Raw genomic sequence first — 18,840 nt, forward strand, 5'->3', positions numbered from 1 at the left:
TTTAGGGAGTTTGAGTTGGAGTTTGATTATAAAACTTCTTCCTAGATTTGTATCACTATTTGAAGGATTGAAAATTGGTTTTTATCATCAATCAATTTATTTTCAAATTTATTAGAATATATTTCTATTTTCTATTTTTCCTCGTGGATTCAAGGAATCTTTATGAGGAGTCCAGAGAAGCTCCATGGATTCAGAGTAATTATCCCTTGAGGAAGACAGTGATTGACCTAATCATGTCCATCCCCGCATCAATTAGTATTAGAGCAAGGACTCCCCTTCGGATGATGTCAAATAATGAAAAAATTGCCAAAATCCCGTGAACGCTGATCCAGGGGTTCATTACCTCTCGGATAGAAAAGAAGTTTTCTAGTAGGAAAGTCAGTTGACCATGTAAAAGCTGCAGGCAAACCTCGACTGTCTTGCAGATATGCTAATTCCGTCCTGAGCCCAAGGCAATGTTCAACTACCCATGGTTGTTGTACGGTGCACAACCCTGATTTCTGTAGGGCACTTCCAAAGGTGAATCGTAGGGCTACCTTAGGTAAGTCAAGCTTTAGCGATGAGGACATCAATGACGGCTTTGCTCGCTGGCCAGTTTATGGAGGCGACCGACTACATCATGTTAAAAGAGATTACAAAGGTAAGGCCGAACTTCTCTGTTTTAATGACTTATTGTATATAAACGATTTTCTCGATTGATTAGTCGAAGTAGAGCAATATTTTAATTACATAGGCATGTCAGAACATAAAAATGTGAAATTAGTAGCATTTAAATTAAAATTCAGTGCTTCTGCATGTTGGGAGCGATTACAACTCTCACGTGCCTGATAGAACAAAGTGCCAATCCGATCATGACCACGGATGAGACGACTTCTTCGATCAGGATTCCTCCCTAGTGACTATGAGCAGGTATTGTTCCAGGAATACCAAAATTACCGATAGGAAAATCAAATCATCACAGATTACATCGAAGAATTCCAGTGGTTGGCAACGAGGAATAACCTGTTAGAAACCGAATCGCAGAAGGTAGCACAATTTATCAGCGGGTTACAATCAAACATCCCACACCTAGTTCAAATGCATCGACATGTGTGGGACATTTCTCCTGATCCGAGGGTGTATTTGGGTTAGATTCTGATGGTCTGAATCCTTATATTTGGCCCACAAGCGACACGACTCAGATTACTTAAATTCGAATTTTATTCTTAAATATTTTTACGTTTCTCACCCTCTTCTCTCCGGGCTCAAGTTGTGCATTTCTAGACACAATTAGGACTTGATTTCTGAGGCGGTTATCAAGTACAGTAATGCGGTCATATCCATATAGTTTTGGGGTAATCAGACTTTCGACGTGCGGTCCAGGTCCGATACGGAGTTTCGGTGTGCTCCCGAGAGCATACAGATTTAAGGATGGATTCTAGATTTCAGGGTAATGTAGCGTCAATGATTCTACACGTTTTGGGTCTTGCAGATTATATTTAAAGTGATTAGTGCTAATTTCATAAGTACTCTAGTTTAGCACTTGCTAATATTAACCTAATTTCTAAAGGATTTGGTCCTGGGTGATTTCTGCCTGAGGTGGTACTCTGGTCCTTGTACGGATTTTTCCGAGACGTTACACTGATCTGGGACTTATCCTCATCCGGTGAGTTCTCCATTAAATCAACGTGGAATGTCATCAGACGGCAGCATGAAAAGACCCCCTGGACTGCATGGATTTGGAACAAATTCCTCCCCCCTAAGCTGGCTATCTTCGCGTGGAAATCAGTAAAAAGGGCGGTCCCTGTTGACACTACTGTCAAGAGGTTTGGAGTGTCTTTAGCCTCGAAGTGTGAATGTTGTAGGTTTTCTCAATCAGCCAATTCAACGCAAGCCCCTTCGGATCCAGCAGATCAGCGCCTGCATCAGCCTCAACCGGTGCTCTCCCCTCCCTGGTCAGCGGCTCGTTTGGAACTCTGTTTTCCATTACTCATCAGCCTGTTTCCGTTACTCTCATCACTCAGGGAGCTGAGGAAAGTGTTGACCACCTGTTCTGTCAAGGCCAGATGGCCAGCCAGGCCTGGGATTTCTTCTGTAAACTATTTGATATCCCCTTAATCCAAGGTCAGCCCATTCTACATCGATTGAAGTTTTGAACAGCATCAGCTAGCCACCATTCTTGTTATGCTATTCTAACAGGCCTCCTTCCTAGTATCCTCATCTGGGAGCTCTAGATCAGCAGGAACGCTGCCAGATTTGAGGGTCTCAAAATGTTCGTCTCCTAAATCATCTCTCGAGTTTCCTATTGGCTGTGGGAGATTGGCTCCTCCGTTCCAATCTCAGCCAATCAGTCCTTCTCTGAGAACGCCTTTCTCAACTCTCTTCAGATATCAAATCCTACTACTCATGCAGCTATTCCAATTATAGTTCGATGGTCCAAACTGCCAAAGGGCTAGCTGAAGCTTAACATTGATGGTTCTTCAAGAGGTAATCTAGGAGAGAGTGGAGGAGTTTGTAGGGATCACTCAGGTAACCTCATTTTTGCGTTTCATATATACTACGGCCATGCTTCCAACACGGTAGCTGAAGCTCAGGCCATGCTTGATGGTTTGAACATTTGCTCCAATCTGGGCCTAGCCAACATTGTGGTGGAGTCTGACTCCAAGCTTATTGTGGTCACAGCGGAGGACCTATCATCATCCTTTCCCTGGAAAATATGGTATATTATTGGAGAAATTCAGTTTAAAAAATCAAGCCTCAATCTGTCTTTCTCCCACATCTTCCGTGAGGGGAACTCCATGGCGGATGCCCTAGCTAGGCTAGCAAGTGACGTGTGCCCAGATAGAATTTTTAGATGTCGTTCCTCTCTCCCGCAGCGCGTGAGAGGGGAGCTTGTGCTGGACAATGTTGGCTTGGGCGTAGTTAGATCCCCCTGACCGATCACCCTCCTTTGCCTCGGCGTTGAAGGCTTTTCTTTTTTTTGGTTCTTGTGCAGTGTCCCCTGTGGACCCGCTTTGGTCTTTTCCATTCTCGTTTGTGGATACACGAAAGGTGTGGTCCCCTCTATTTTTGTACCCGAAATGGCTGTAAATCTTGCTGATCAATGAAAAAAATTCCTGATTCTTCCAAAAAAAAAAAAAGACGTCAACAATGCCTTCCTCCATAGAGACCTTCACAAGGCAGTATATATGATGATCCCCTTGGATTCTCTAGAACTAGGAAGCAATGTGTTTCCTGTTTCAGTAAATCCATATATGATTTTTAAAAAAGCATAAAAAAAAATAATTTAAGAAATTATCCTCTACAGTGAAAGAAGGAAACTATCCTCAATTATTAGCAAATTATTTACTATTCACTCATTCAGATGGCCCTCACTTTACAACAGTCATTGTCTATGTTGACAATATTATCTTGATAGGAAGTGACTCCATTGTCATCACTGCTTTAGAGACATTTATTAATAATAAGTTTCATGGTAAAGAACTCGGCCTCACTTGCAGAAAGACATTTTACTAAATCAGAGAAAGTATACTTTTCATATCCTTAAAGATAGTGGCTATGTTGGGGCTCGACCAGCCACTTTCCCCATAGAGCAAAATTTGCACTTAATTGAAGACCATGGCACACCTCTTCCAGATCCCACTACATATCATCAACTCATTGGACATCTCATTTAACCATCACTCGCCCTGACATCATTTCTGTGGTCAATATCCTAAGTTTTTTATTTTATTTTATTTTAGTATAAAGAATGTCCCTTTTTTTTTTTTTTTAATTTTATTTATGAACTGCTAAATTTCCATATATCACATCAAAATTTACAATTCGGGCTCTCCAAGAGAAAAATGGACCTGGGAGAGCCTATTGTAACTACAAACAAAGGTCGGCCCTAGTTTGGACCTATGGGAGAACTACCCACAAGGCAACGACCACATCCGACCAAACCAAAAAACCACAGCCCAGGAGAAGCTCAAAGGTGGGCTGCAAGAGAAACCCATAACACCATGTTAGACCATTCTGACGGCTCCCAATCCCACCTTGTCAAGGAAGAGCTGGCCTCTGACCACATCCTAAGTTAGTTCATGCACAATACACACAAACTTTTTATCACACGGTGTTCACTCCCCAAGTATAGGGTTGTGATGTAGTAATAAACTCGGTAAGACCGAGGTCGAATCCACAGGGACTGATACCTGTACGTTATCTGGAACCAAGTAGAACTAGAACTAGACTAAGATGCGATCTAAACAAAATAGAATTTAAGAAATAATTGTGGAATAATTATCTAAAACTTTAAGGAATTCTGAGGAAGGAAACTAGGGATTCAGAAGATCCACTTGTAGAGATCAGGGAGATCTTATGCCTGAATCAATGAGTATGGAATTCAAACTGAACTTATTTGATCTGATTTTCAAGAGATGAAAGGTATATGAATTAGAATGGATTCCATCATCTAACCATGCCCAAGAGACAAAGCAAACAATAGGATTAAACTAATTACCAACCAACCAACAATGTATGAGGATCAGGAAGGGTACTATCATCCTACCATGCCCATGGGACAATGATGAACAACAGGGCTTCCTGTCTTCATAAATATAAAAGGGGAAAAAGAGATATTCAAGGGCATTGCAGATCCATTGTAATTTCAGTCACAACAGACCATTAAAGACAAGAAACATTCCTTTAATTAACTAAAAGCAACATCAGTTCAGTTTAAACCAAAAGAAGGCATAAGTAAAGACTCCCATCACTTTACAAGCTTCACCTCTTAGCCCTAGCTAAGAGGTTTAGCCTAGCGTGATCATGCTAGAATCAGAGGAGAAAAACATCAAAAGAAATAAATAAATAAAAGGAAAAGGAAAAGGAAACAAAGACCGGATGTCTTTTGCTCTTGCAATCGTCAGTCACATCCCTGCCACGAATTTCTTCTTCCTCCCTCTTATTTTCCTCCCCACGTTCAAGCCTTCAAAATCGAGCCCCTCATGCTCACGTCCAAAACTGTCAGCCAACGTGCCAGCAGCCAGACTACCTGCACTTTCAACCTCAAGAAAACAAAATCCAAAAAAAAACTCTTCCCAGCTTTGCAGCCCCTCTCGTGCACAGCAGCTACGTCCAGCTTTTCACCCTGCCAAAAAAAACTCCCCCCCTCGCCAGCAGAAAACCCACCTTCCTTTATAGGTAGGGAGTGCGTTCTGCGGTATAGCAGCCGTCCGGAAATCTGCTGCGGAACTTTTACGCAGCCAAGAACGCAGTTTTCTGAACTTTGCTGTGGCTGGCATTCTTGCGCACCAAAACAGCAATTTCCCCTGATTCGTCCACCCACTCTGCAGCGTATAGATGTTCCACCCATACTGATGTGTATCTGCATCCCTGACACACGAAACGGACCGTTCAGATCCTCATATGTGGCCCATCAAGAAAGGATGAATCACTGATTCAATCCAGAAAAATGGTACAGTGAATCATGGTAGATTTTTGGCCACAGGGCTTCTCCTCGTTCTGATGCTTAGGGACGGCTTGGATGGGTCACGGAGAGCTTGTGGGCCATCGAAATCAGATGCTCGGATGGTGGGCAGAAACGCAACTTGCTTACCCGTCCGGAAATCCCGAGACTTTCGGCGCAAGGAAGTCTCCTCTCCGCTTTTCCTTCTCCTTTCGCATCACAAGGTCGGTCGGATGTGTCATATCCCCTCAATAGATGGATCTGTTCATCATATCTGATCAGCACGTAGTGGTGGTGGCCCCACTACCGTCTGAAATCTATTTCTTATTTTGAAGGGTAACAGCAGAGGATGTGGACAGCGATTCTTGGCTTCATTTGCAGCGCTCTGATCTTTGGGGTGACCGAAACTTGCCTGTGGTCATGATGAACAGATCCGATCGTCATGAATGATGATGGAAGTGGGCCTGATCATGTCCCAATGGACGGTCCTGCGCTCAACAACGCCAGCGGCAAAAAAACAGGGGGCCCGTAGCTCTGTTTCCTTTTCTTCTTTTGGAAAGCACGGTCAAAACTCAGTTTGACCGTGCATACATTCCTGGTGCAATGCTGATTGCGCATGATGCTGTGCTCATTCATCATAGGTGGGGCCCCCACAGAGATGTTCGTGAGAAATCTGCTCCGTCCATCTATATTGTCAGCTCATTTAACGCGGTCTATAACAATTTTGAAGCATATCCGAATATCAGGCGGGCCCCACATAATGATTAAAGGGGCTGATCTATCCGTTGGGCCACTTCCACAGTGATCCAGGAGCTGAAATTTTATGTGTACGGTTCATTTATGGTCCTCAGGCCACGTATGGAGTTTTGAACTGATCGGATGGTGGGAACCCTATGATCTTGCATTCTGGACACTTTTCAGGCCACTTGAGCTTCAATTCCTCGATTTCCGCGGACCCCTGGTGTATAATTCCGTCGCTCTTGGTCTTCTAGAGTCCGTTCCTTGCCTTGGTGTCATTAGAGCGTTAAGTCCATGCTTTAAGCACCCATTTCGGTCCAGGCTCGTACATACACTCTGCATCACATACACAGTTAAACCAAGCCGTTAAACAGAGTCATGCTCATAAATCTAGGTAATAAATGGGGTCTGATATGCAATATTTGACCCTCAACACAACCCTCAACCAGCATTTTGCTAGTCCCAAGCAAAGTATGCGAAAAATAAATTGAGAATTATATCATAATTTTAAAAACTCGAATGATTTTGGGGAACAATCCAGATACTAGAAGTTTAAGATTCATGAATGTTGGATATTACTTTCTCCTAGACTCCAGTACATGGTAAACTTCATAATCAAGTTCAAAGTATTATTCCATTAATTAGAAAAATTCTAACCATTGAGATCTATGAATGCATAATCTAATCTCGACTTGTCAACATTAAGATTCACCTTGATATTTAAGGAAATCATTGGTAACAACTGAGAGAATTCACGATAACTCTTCTTGGCTTACACATTATCTTTTTATTCTTTTAATTATTATTATTATTATTTTTTTCATTAGAAGTAACGCCAAGAAGAGGGATCAGATCCTCACCTATAGGGAGCAAACCTAAGGTAAAGTCTGTACACCCAACTTTTTCACATATCATTCATGGGGAATTAAATTTATACCTATAAGGAGCAAACCTAAGGTGAAGACCATTTGCCCAATCCTTTCAATTTTCCAAGTTGGTTCCTTTCATGTTTAGTGATTACCAAGTTAATCCTTTAATATCGAACTGAAACCTTACTATGTAAGCGAGATGTGTCCTGCGAATTCATGACTCAACCAATATTTACAAATTCTAATAATGGATTAATAATTCAAACTTAGCTGTGAAATTTAATAGATAACTGAATCCAAGAGTCATAAAGTACCAATATCACGCATCTTGAAATTCTAAGTGCCCTAGATGGTCGTCAAAATCACTTCGACTTCAACAAAATGTCAGAAAGTTTTTTAAAATTTTCACAACTTTTGTTCAAGACCAAGAAAATGCTGATTAGGTGACATAATCTCCCACCCTCAACCTAAAATCTACATTGTACTCAATATAAAAGAAAGAAGCATGCGATGCACATGGGACAAAAAGTAGATGAGAAGTGATGGAAAGATAATACCTGGATGAAAGAATCAAGAGGCTTTCCAAAGATTTCTACGTAGGAGCGGTCAGCACAAGAGAGAAACCAATAGAAGTACAATAAAATAACAAAAATACAATCCTACCTATACCACTTTCGTAGGTGCTCTCGATTGCATTTAGCGTATGCAACAAGCCTTTAAACCCCTAGGTTGCCCCTAGTGGACGAGTTGTAGTCTCGTGAGGGTTTGCAGTAATGTTACCCACAAACATTGAACTAACTAACTAGGAAAAGCTGGGTTGCCTCCCAGGAGCGCTAAGTTTACCGTCTTCAGCCAGACAAATAAAGCAACTACTCTAGACCTAAGAAAACAAGAAACCTACCTATACCTCCATCAGAGTAGGAGATCAATCCTGGTAAACAGGATCAGTCAGAGGCATGGACATGTCCTCTGAATCAAATTTCTCGACAAATGGTTTCAATCGATGGCCATTGACTTTAAATTCCTTGCCATTGTCGGGATCTCTTATCTCAACGGCCCCATGAGGAAAAACAGTGACAACCATGTAAGGGCCGGTCCAACGAGATCGAAGCTTGCCCGGAAAGAGATGTAATCGAGAATTGTACAAAAGGACCTTCTGACCAGGCGTGAATGATTTTCGCAAAATGTGTTGGTCATGAAATGCTTTCATCTTGTCCTTGTAAATTCTCGAATTATCGTATGCATCTTTCCGGATTTCTTCAAGTTCATTCAATTGAAGTTTGCGTAGCGAGCCAGCGTTGTCCAGATTGAAATTAAGATTTTTGATCGCCCAGTACGTTTTATGTTCCAGCTCTACAGGCAAGTGACAAGCTTTCCCATAGACAAGTCTAAAGGGAGACATTCCAATAGGGGTTTTAAAGGTAGTACGGTATGCCCATAAGGCATCGGTCAGTCGGATTGACCAATCCTGACGATCAGGGTTAATCGTTTTCTCCAAAATGTGTTTAATCTCCCTATTGGAAATCTCAGCTTGTCCACTTGTCTGTGGATGGTATGGGGTGCTCACCTTATGAGAGATACCGTATTTCTTCATTAAGCTCTCGAATGGTTTATTACAAAAGTGTGAGCCCCCATCACTAATGATGGCTCGAGGCGTTCCGAATCGAGAAAGGATGTTCTCTTTTAGGAATTTAATGACCGTGCGATGGTCATTCTTTCGACACGGAATCGCTTCGACCCATTTAGTGACATAATCCACGGCGAGCAAAATATACAGATTCCCAAACGATTGGGGGAATGGTCCCATGAAATCGATGCCCCAGCAATCAAATGCTTCAATGATAAGAATGGGATTCAAAGGCATCATATTTCGACGGGACAATGCTCCCAATTTTTGACAACGCTCACAAGCTTTGCAAAACTCATGAGTATCCCTAAACATAGTGGGCCAGTAAAAGCCACACTGCAGAATCTTGGCCGTGGTCTTTTTAGCAGAAAAGTGACCACCACAAGCCTCTGAGTGACAGAAGGAGATGACGCTCTGATGCTCATTGTCTGGTACACATCTCCTTAGAATTTGATCTGGGCAATATTTAAATAAGTAAGGATCATCCCAGAAAAAGTTGCGCACCTCGGTGAAAAATTTCTTCTTATCTTGCGCAATCCACTGTGTTAGTATAGAACCTGTGATAAGAAAATTAGCAATATTAGCGAACCAAGGTGAATGGGAGACTCTAAACAATTGTTCCTCAGGGAACATGTCATTGATATGGGTTGTCTCAAGGGAATCGAGGTATTAAGGCGAGAAAGGTGATCGGCCACTACGTTCTCTACTCCCTTTTTATCTTTAATTTCCAAATCAAATTCTTGGAGTAGAAGGATCCATCGTATCAAGCGGGGCTTAGAATCATTCTTAGAAAGAAGATACTTCAGTGCCGCATGATCTGTATAGATAATGATCTTGGATCCGATCAAGTAGGACCTAAATTTGTCCAAGGCGAACACTACAGCTAAGAGTTCCTTTTCCGTAGTTGAGTAGTTCACCTGGGCAGGATTTAGAGTCCTACTCGCGTAATAAATGACGTAGGGCTTCTTATCTATTCTCTGGCCTAGGACCGCCCCAAGAGCATAATCAGAAGCGTCGCACATAAGCTCAAAAGGAAAACTCCAGTCGGGTGGCTGCATGATAGGTGCAGTGGTTAACGTGCCCTTAAGCTTGGTGAAAGCTTCCTGGCATTGCTCAGTCCACTCGTACGGAGCATCCTTTTGAAGAAGATTACATAAAGGACGAGAGAGAAGACTAAAGTCCTTTATGAATCTCCTGTAAAATCCTGCGTGTCCTAAGAAGGATCGCACGTCTCTGATGTTCTTGAGTGGAGGTAGGTTAGAGATAAGATCGATTTTTGCCTTATCTACCTCGATTCCTTTGGACGAGATGATATGCCCAAGGACAATTCCCTTCTGAACCATGAAATGACACTTCTCCCAATTAAGTATTAAGTTCTTTTCTTCACATCTTTTCAGCACACATTTAAGACTTTCCAAGCACTTGCTGAAAGATGGACCGTAAACAGAGAAATCATCCATGAAGACCTCTAGATATTGCCCCACCATGTCAGAAAAAATACTAAGCATACATCGCTGAAAAGTGGCAGGGGCATTACATAGTCCGAATGGCATCCTTCGATAAGCAAAGGTGCCGTAGGGACATGTAAATGTGGTCTTTTCCTGGTCTTCAGGGGCTATCTCTATTTGGTTGTAGCCCGAATACCCGTCAAGAAAACTGTAATAGGAATGACCAGCTAACCTTTCCAGGATTTGATCAATGAATGGTAAAGGAAAGTGGTCTTTCCTCGTGACGGTATTCAACTTCCTGTAGTCAATGCACATTCTCCAACCAGTAGTGACTCTAGTTGGCACGAGTTCATTATTAGCATTGGGTACGATGGTGATTCCGGACTTCTTAGGGACCACTTGAGTTGGACTCACCCACTGACTATCAGATATAGGGTATATAATACCCACGTCCAGTAGTTTAAGAACCTCGGCTTTAACCACTTCCTTCATGTTTGGATTTAGTCTACGTTGTGGTTGCCGAGCGGTTTTTGCATTATCCTCAAGATATATATAATGAGTACAAATCGAGGGATCGATTCCTTTGAGGTCCGCTATCGTCCATCCCAGGGCTCCTTTATGCTCAATGAGAGTAGATATAAGCATACTCTCCTGTTCTTTCTCTAGGTGGGCAGAGATCACCACCGGGTATGTCTCATCTTGACCCAAATATGCATATTTCAAATCAGAGGGCCAAGGTTTTAGGTCAAGCTTCGGCAGCTTGAGGTTAGACGGCACTACATCAGTTTGTAGTAATTCTTCAAATTGTGGCCTCCATCGGTTAACTTCAAGTACCGGTGCAGTATCAAGTAAGGCGCACGTCTCCCTAATCATGTCATCATCAAAATCATGGGAGTGGGACAGGCACGTCTCTAGATGGTCGGAGGATAAGGTCAGAGGTGTCGTATCTTCCACGAAAGAGTCAATCATGTTAATGTCGTGGAACTCGTCATCATCCTCTGAATTGCTGCCGTTATTGAAAAAAATGTTTGACTCCAATGTCAAATTTCTAAAAGACATAGTCATGATACCATTCCTGCAATTGATAATTGCGTTTGACGTGGCAAGGAATGGGCGACCAAGAATGACGGGAATCTGAGTGCTCATGTTATTGATGGGTTCGGTGTCCAGGATGATAAAATCTACAGGGTAGTAAAATCTATCGACCTGGACTAACACATCCTCAATTATCCCTCTTGGTACACGAACAGAGCGATCAGCAAGTTGTAGTGTGGTTAGGGTGGGTTTTAATTCACCCAAACCTAACTGTTTGTATACCGAGTAGGGAATCAGATTGACGCTCGCTCCTAAGTCAAGAAGTGCGTGATCAATTCGATGGTTCCCGATTACACATGATATGGTTGGGCTACCAGGATCCTTGAATTTCTGCGGCACGTCTTGCTTTATGATGGCACTCACTTTCTCAGTCAAGAAGATTTTCTTTTGAATAATTTTCCGTCTTTTGGTCGTGCATAAGTCTTTCAGGAATTTGGCATATGAAGGTATCTGTTTAACGACATCAAGTAGAGGAATGTTGACTTTCACCTGTTTCAACACCTCTAGAATATCCTGAGAGTTAGAGAGAGGTTTTGGTGAAACCAACCGTTGGGGGAATGAAGCAACTGGCTTCTCTAGAAGTTCCGGTTCTACTTTTTGTGGGGCATCACTGGATCCATCATTGTTATCCTCTTCTGGTTCTTGAGGCTTTTCGGGCCTAACCGGAAGAGTTTTATCAATGATCTTCCCACTCCTAAGAGTGGTGATGGATTTAGCATGTCCCATCTGATTTGAAGTGCTCGGATCATTATTCTCGTACTGCGGTTTAGGATTGGGGAGCAGTTGTGCAGGAAGCATCCCCTTTTCTATAACCGTCATACGAGAATCTATCTTTTGCATAAAATCTGTAATTCCCCGCATTGCCTGAGCCAACTCTTGTATGGGATTTTGAACCGGTTCCTCTTGAGGTTTCACTTGATTTGGATTTTGATTGAAGAAACCTGGAGGAGTCGCCGTTTGTCCATTCCTCCAACTAAAGTTTGGATGATTTTTCCTGAAAACACAGGACAAATTGGAGTTAGGTCCAGTAAAAGGTCTTTGATAATTATTTACGGCATTGGCTTGTTCATTCAACACTCCTCGAAAGGCAGGTATTGTAGGACAGTTTTCAGTTGTGTGAATGTTGCAATCACAGATGCCGCAAACAATTTCATTGACCTTATCCTTCTTTCCTTCCATGGCCTCAACTTTCCTTATGAGCGTAGTCACTTTACACTTGAGATCATCCTCTTCTTTCAAGAGATATAATCCACCTTTCTCCTTTAATTGAGTCGGCCTAGACGTGGTGTTCGACTTTGGGTAATAGTCCCATGATTGTGTTTTTTCAGCGAGACTATCGAGGTAATCCCATACCTCGTCAACATCTTTGTTGATGAACTCTCCATTACACATTGTCTCGACCATTTGGCGCATGGAAGATGTCACCATCATAGAAAAATTTGTAATGCGCCACGTTTCAAATCCGTGTTGTGGGCATGAATCGACCAAATCTTTGAACCTTTCCCAACATTGGAAGAATGTTTCATCTTCCTTTGGGCAAAGTTCATGATCGCTTTTGAGGGTAATCGTTTTATGATGTGGGAAGAATTTTTTATGAATTCCCTCTGCATTCGTTCCATGTACCAATGGATCTAGGACGCATGAATGTAACCACGTCTTAGCTTTCTCTTTTAAGGAAAAAGGAAAGAGTTTCAGCTAATTGTATCCTCAGGATACATTAGGAAAACATAATGTAGCTATTATCTCATCGAACTCTTTCAAATGTAAATATGGACTTTCGGATTCAAGTCCATGGAATTTGGGAAGGAGTTGGATAACTTCTAGCTTGATGTCCATTTGTCCTGTGTTTTCAGGAAAAATCATGCATGAGGGCGTACTCACTCCCGCCGGTTGTAGAAAATCTCGTAAAGTACGAGGCGGGGGTGCCTGTTGCACCTCATTCTCATCTTGGGTATCCTCCACCCTGGGTGGAAGTGGAGGAGGTTGGTCTTCAGCCATAACCTCAGTTAACTCGGGGATTTCGAGCGGTGTCTAGTCTGCGATGGATAGTCAACCCTCAACCAATCCTCCTTCAGTCAAGAGACGTCGAGTGTCGTCACGGGCCCACTTGGGCATGAAAACACTCGCAGCCCTCAGTTAAAAACTTAACCCTAGGAAAATCTATCAAGAAAGAAAGAGATGGAAAGAAATTACCAAATTGGAGTCCTGAGTTAAAACCTGCAGAATAAAATAAAAATAAGTTAGATTCTAAAAAGAGAAGAAAGAATTCCTAAAAGAAAGTGAAATTTTCTAAAATAAGTTAAGAGAGACCTAAACTAGAAAGTAGATTACTAAAAGAGAATTGAAAAATAGAAAGTAGGGAAGGAGTGTACCGAATTAGAGATTTCTATCTTAAAGGCCTACAAAATAGGAAGGTTAGTTTCTAAAGAATTCTAAAAATAAATTAAGAAACAAGATTAGATTCTAAAGGTGTCAGAATTAGAAAGTTACTAAAATAAAACAAAAATAGAAAGTTAATTTCTAAGAAGGGAAAGAAATAATCCTAAATTCTAAAAATATGAAAAAGTAGAGAGATTAGGAAGGAATTACCAATTTAGAAACTTATGTCCAGATCCTATAAAACAGGAAACAAGTTAAGTTCTAAAAATAGAATAAAATAAAATAAAAACTTCTATCCTAAAGTAAGTAAAATCCTAATCCTAACTTAATTCTAAAACTAATTAATTTCAGAAAAACGTAACCGTCAGTCCCCGGCAACGGCGCCAAAAACTTGTTCACTCCCCAAGTATAGGGTTGTGATGTAGTAATAAACTCGGTAAGACCGAGGTCGAATCCACAGGGACTGATACCTGTACGTTATCTGAAACCAAGTAGAACTAGAACTAGACTAAGATGCGATCTAAACAAAATAGAATTTAAGAAATAATTGTGGAATAATTATCTAAAACTTTAAGGAATTCAGAGGAAGGAAACTAGGGATTCAGAGGATCCACTTGTAGAGATCAGGGAGATCTTATGCCTGCATCAAGGATTATGGAATTCAAACTGAACTTACTTGATCTGATTCTCAAGAGATGAAAGGTATATGAATTAGAATGGATTCCATCATCTAACCATGCCCAAGAGACAAAGCAAACAATAGGATTAAACTAATTACCCACCAACTAACAATGTGTGAGGATCAGGAAGGGTACTGTCATCCTACCATGCCCATGGGACAATGATGAACAACAGGGCTTCCTGTCTTCATAAATATAAAAGGGGAAAAAGAGATATTCAAGGGCATTGCAGATCCATTGTAATTTCAGTCACAACAGACCATTAAAGACAAGAAACATTCCTTTAATTAACTAATAGCAACATCAGTTCAGTTTAAACCAATAGTAGGCATAAGTAAAGACTACCATCACTTTACAAGCTTCTCCTCTTAGCCCTAGCTAAGAGGTTTAGCCTAGCGTGATCATGCTAGAACCAAAAAAAAAAAATTGCTCTTGCAATCGTCAGTCACATCCCTGCCACGAATTTCTTCTTCCTCCCTCTTATTTTCCTCCCCACGTTCAAGCCTTCAAAATCGAGCCCCTCATGCTCACGTCCAAAACTGTCAGCCAACGTGCCAGCAGCCAGACTACCTGCACTCCAGCTTTTCACCCTGCCAAAAAAAACTCCCCCCCTCGCCAGCAGAAAACCCACCTTCCTTTATAGGTAGGGAGTGCGTTCTGCGGTATAGCAGCCGTCCGGAAATCTGCTGCGGAACTTTTACGCAGCCAAGAACGCAGTTTCCAGAACTTTGCTGTGGCTGGCATTCCTGCGCAGGATGAATCACTGATTCAATCCAGGAAAATGGTACAGTGAATCATGGCAGATTTTCGGCCACAGGGCTTCTCCTCGTTCTGATGCTTAGGGACGGCTTGGATGGGTCACGGAGAGCTTGTGGGCCATCGAAATCAGATGCTCGGATGGTAGTCTCCTCTCCGCTTTTCCTTCTCCTTTCGCATCACAAGGTCGGTCGGATGCGTCATATCCCCTCAATAGATGGATCTGTTCATCATATCTGATCAGCACGTAGTGGTGGTGGCCCCACTACCGTCTGAAATCTATTTCTTATTTTGAAGGGTAACAGCAGAGGATGTGGACAGCGATTCTTGGCTTCATTTGCAGTGCTCTGATCTTTGGGGTGACCGAAACTTACCTGTGGTCATGATGAACAGATCCGATCGTCATGAATGATGATGGAAGTGGGCCTGATCATGTCCCAATGGACATCAGCTCCATCCATCCAGTCTGTCATATCATTTAGACAGTTGAGACCAAAACTGGAGAATATCCAGATATCAGGTGGGCCCCACACAATGATTAAAGGGGCTGATCTATCCGTTGGGCCACTTCCACAGTGATCCAGGAGCTGAAATTTTATGTGTACGGTTCATTTATGGTCCTCAGGCCACGTATGGAGTTTTGAACTGATCGGATGGTGGGAAACCTATGATCTTGCATTCTGGACACTTTTCAGGCCACTTGAGCTTCAATTCCTCGATTTCCGCGGACCCCTGGTGTATAATTCCGTCGCTCTTGGTCTTCTAGAGTCTGTTCCTTGCCTTGGTGTCATTAGAGCGTTAAGTCCATGCTTTAAGCACCCATTTCGGTCCAGGCTCGTACATACACTCTGCATTATAAACACGATTAATCAGGCCATTAAGCGGTAGTACCATGTTCATAAATCTAGGCAACAACTAGGTCTGATATGCAATATTTGACCCTCAACACAACCCTCAACCAGCATTTTGCTAGTCCCGAGCAAAGTATGCGAAAAATAAATTGAGAATTATATCATAATTTTAAAAACTCGAATGATGTTGGGGAACAATCCAGATACTAGAAGTTTAAGATTCATGAATGTTGGATATTACTTTCTCCTAGACTCCAGTACATGGTAAACTTCATAATCAAGTTCAAAGTATTATTCCATTAATTAGAAAAATTCTAACCATTGAGATCTATGAATGCATAATCTAATCTCGACTTGTCAACATTAAGATTCACCTTGATATTTAAGGATATTATTGGTAACAACTGAGAGAATTCACGATAACTCTTCTTGGCTTACACATTATCTTTTTATTCTTTTAAAAATTTTTTTATTTTATTTTATTTTTTTTTTAAATTTTTAGAAGTAACGCCAAGAAGAGGGATCAGATCCTCACCTATAGGGAGCAAACCTAAGGTAAAGTCTGTACACCCAACTTTTTCACATATCATTTATGGAGAATTAAATTTACACCTATAGGGAGCAAACCTAAGGTGAAGACCATTTGCCCAATCCTTTCAATTTTCTAAGTTGGTTCCTTTCATGTTTAGTGATTACCAAGTTAATCCTTTAATATCGAACTGAAACCTTAATGTGCAAGCGAGATGTGTCCTGCGAATTCATGACTCAACCAATGTTTACAAATTCTAATAATGGATTAATAATTCAAACTTAGCTGTGAAATTTAATAGATAACTGAATCAAAGAGTCATAAAGTACCAACATCACGCATCTTGAAATTCTAAGTGCCCTAGATGGTCGTCAAAATCACTTCGACTTCAACAAAATGTCAGAAAGTTTTTTAAAATTTTCACAACTTTTGTTCAAGACCAAGAAAATGCTGATTAGGTGACATAATCTCCCACCCTCAACCTAAAATCTACATTGTCCTCAATATAAAAGAAAGAAGCATGCGATGCACATGGGACAAAAAGTAGATGAGAAGTGATGGAAAGATAATACCTGGATGAAAGAATCAAGAGGCTTTCCAAAGATTTCTACGTAGGAGCGGTCAGCACAAGAGAGAAACCAACAGAAGTACAATAAAATAACAAAAATACAATCCTACCTATACCACTTTCGTAGGTGCTCTCGATTGCATTTAGCGTATGCAACAAGCCTTTAAACCCCTAGGTTGCCCCTAGTGGACGAGTTGTAGTCTCGTGAGGGTTTGCAGTAATGTTACCCACAAACATTGAACTAACTAATGAGATGAAGAGCTGGGTTGCCTCCCAGGAGCGCTAAGTTTACCGTCTTCAGCCAGACAAATAAAGCAACTACTCTAGACCTAAGAAAACAAGAAACCTACCTATACCTCCATCAGACTAGAAGATCAATCCTGGTAAACAGAATCAGTCAGAGGCATGGACATGTCCTCTGAATCAAATTTCTCGACAAATGGTTTCAATCGATGGCCATTGACTTTAAATTCCTTGCCATTGTCGGGATCTCTTATCTCAACGGCCCCATGAGGAAAAACAGTGACAACCATGTAAGGGCCGGTCCAACGAGATCGAAGCTTGCCCGGAAAGAGATGTAATCGAGAATTGTACAAAAGGACCTTCTGACCAGGCGTGAATGATTTTCGCAAAATGTGTTGGTCATGAAATGCTTTCATCTTGTCCTTGTAAATTCTCGAATTATCGTACGCATCTTTCCGGATTTCTTCAAGTTCATTCAATTGAAGTTTGCGTAGCGAGCCAGCGTTGTCCAGATTGAAATTAAGATTTTTGATCGCCCAGTACGCTTTATGTTCCAGCTCCATAGGTAAGTGACAAGCTTTCCCATAGACAAGTCTAAAGGGAGACATTCCAATAGGGGTTTTAAAGGCAGTACGGTATGCCCATAAGGCATCGGTCAATTGGATTGACCAATCCTTACAATCAGGGTTAACCGTTTTCTCCAAAATATGTTTAATCTCCCTATTGGAAATCTCAACTTGTCCACTTGTCTGTGGATGGTATGGGGTGCTCACCTTATGAGAGATACCGTATTTCTTCATTAAGCTCTCGAATGGTCTATTACAAAAGTGTGAGCCCCCATCACTAATGATGGCTCGAGGCGTCCCGAATCGAGAAAGGATGTTCTCTTTCAGGAATTTAATGACCGTGCGATGGTCATTCTTTCGACACGGAATCGCTTCGACCCATTTAGTGACATAATCCACGGCGAGCAAAATATACAGATTCCCAAACGATTGGGGGAATGGTCCCATAAAATCGATGCCCCAGCAATCAAATGCTTCAATGATAAGAATGGGATTCAAAGGCATCATATTTCGACGGGACAATGCTCTCAATTTTTGACAACGCTCACAAGCTTTGCAAAACTCATGAGTATCCCTAAACATAGTGGGCCAGTAAAAGCCACACTGCAGAATCTTGGCCGTGGTCTTTTTAGCAGAAAAGTGACCACCACAAGCCTCTGAGTGACAGAAGGAGATGACGCTCTGATGCTCATTGTCTGGTACACATCTCCTTAGAATTTGGTCTGGGCAACATTTAAATAAGTAAGGATCATCTCAGAAAAAGTTGCGCACCTCGGTGAAAAATTTCTTCTTATCTTGCGCAATCCACTGTGTCGGTATGGCACCTGTAGCAAGATAATTAGCAATATCAGCGAACCAAGGTGAATGGGAGACTCTAAACAACTGTTCATCAGGGAACATGTCATTGATATGGGTCGCCTCAAGGGAATCAGAGGTATTAAGGCGAGAAAGGTGATCGGCCACTACGTTCTCTACTCCCTTTTTATCTTTAATTTCCAAATCAAATTCTTGGAGTAGAAGGATCCATCGTATCAAGCGGGGCTTAGAATCATTCTTAGAAAGAAGA

General features: G+C 41.7%; 1 protein-coding gene across 1 annotated transcript in view; it reads left to right on the top strand.

The window, feature by feature from the left end:
- The window catches only part of LOC131220930 (probable LRR receptor-like serine/threonine-protein kinase At1g56130), a 91,326-nt gene that overhangs the window by 61,615 nt on the left and 10,871 nt on the right, over positions 1 to 18,840 (top strand). The window lies entirely within an intron of this gene.

The sequence above is a fragment of the Magnolia sinica genome, chromosome 12 (assembly GCF_029962835.1).
Source record: "Magnolia sinica isolate HGM2019 chromosome 12, MsV1, whole genome shotgun sequence".
In the NCBI taxonomy this organism is placed as follows: domain Eukaryota; kingdom Viridiplantae; phylum Streptophyta; class Magnoliopsida; order Magnoliales; family Magnoliaceae; genus Magnolia; species Magnolia sinica.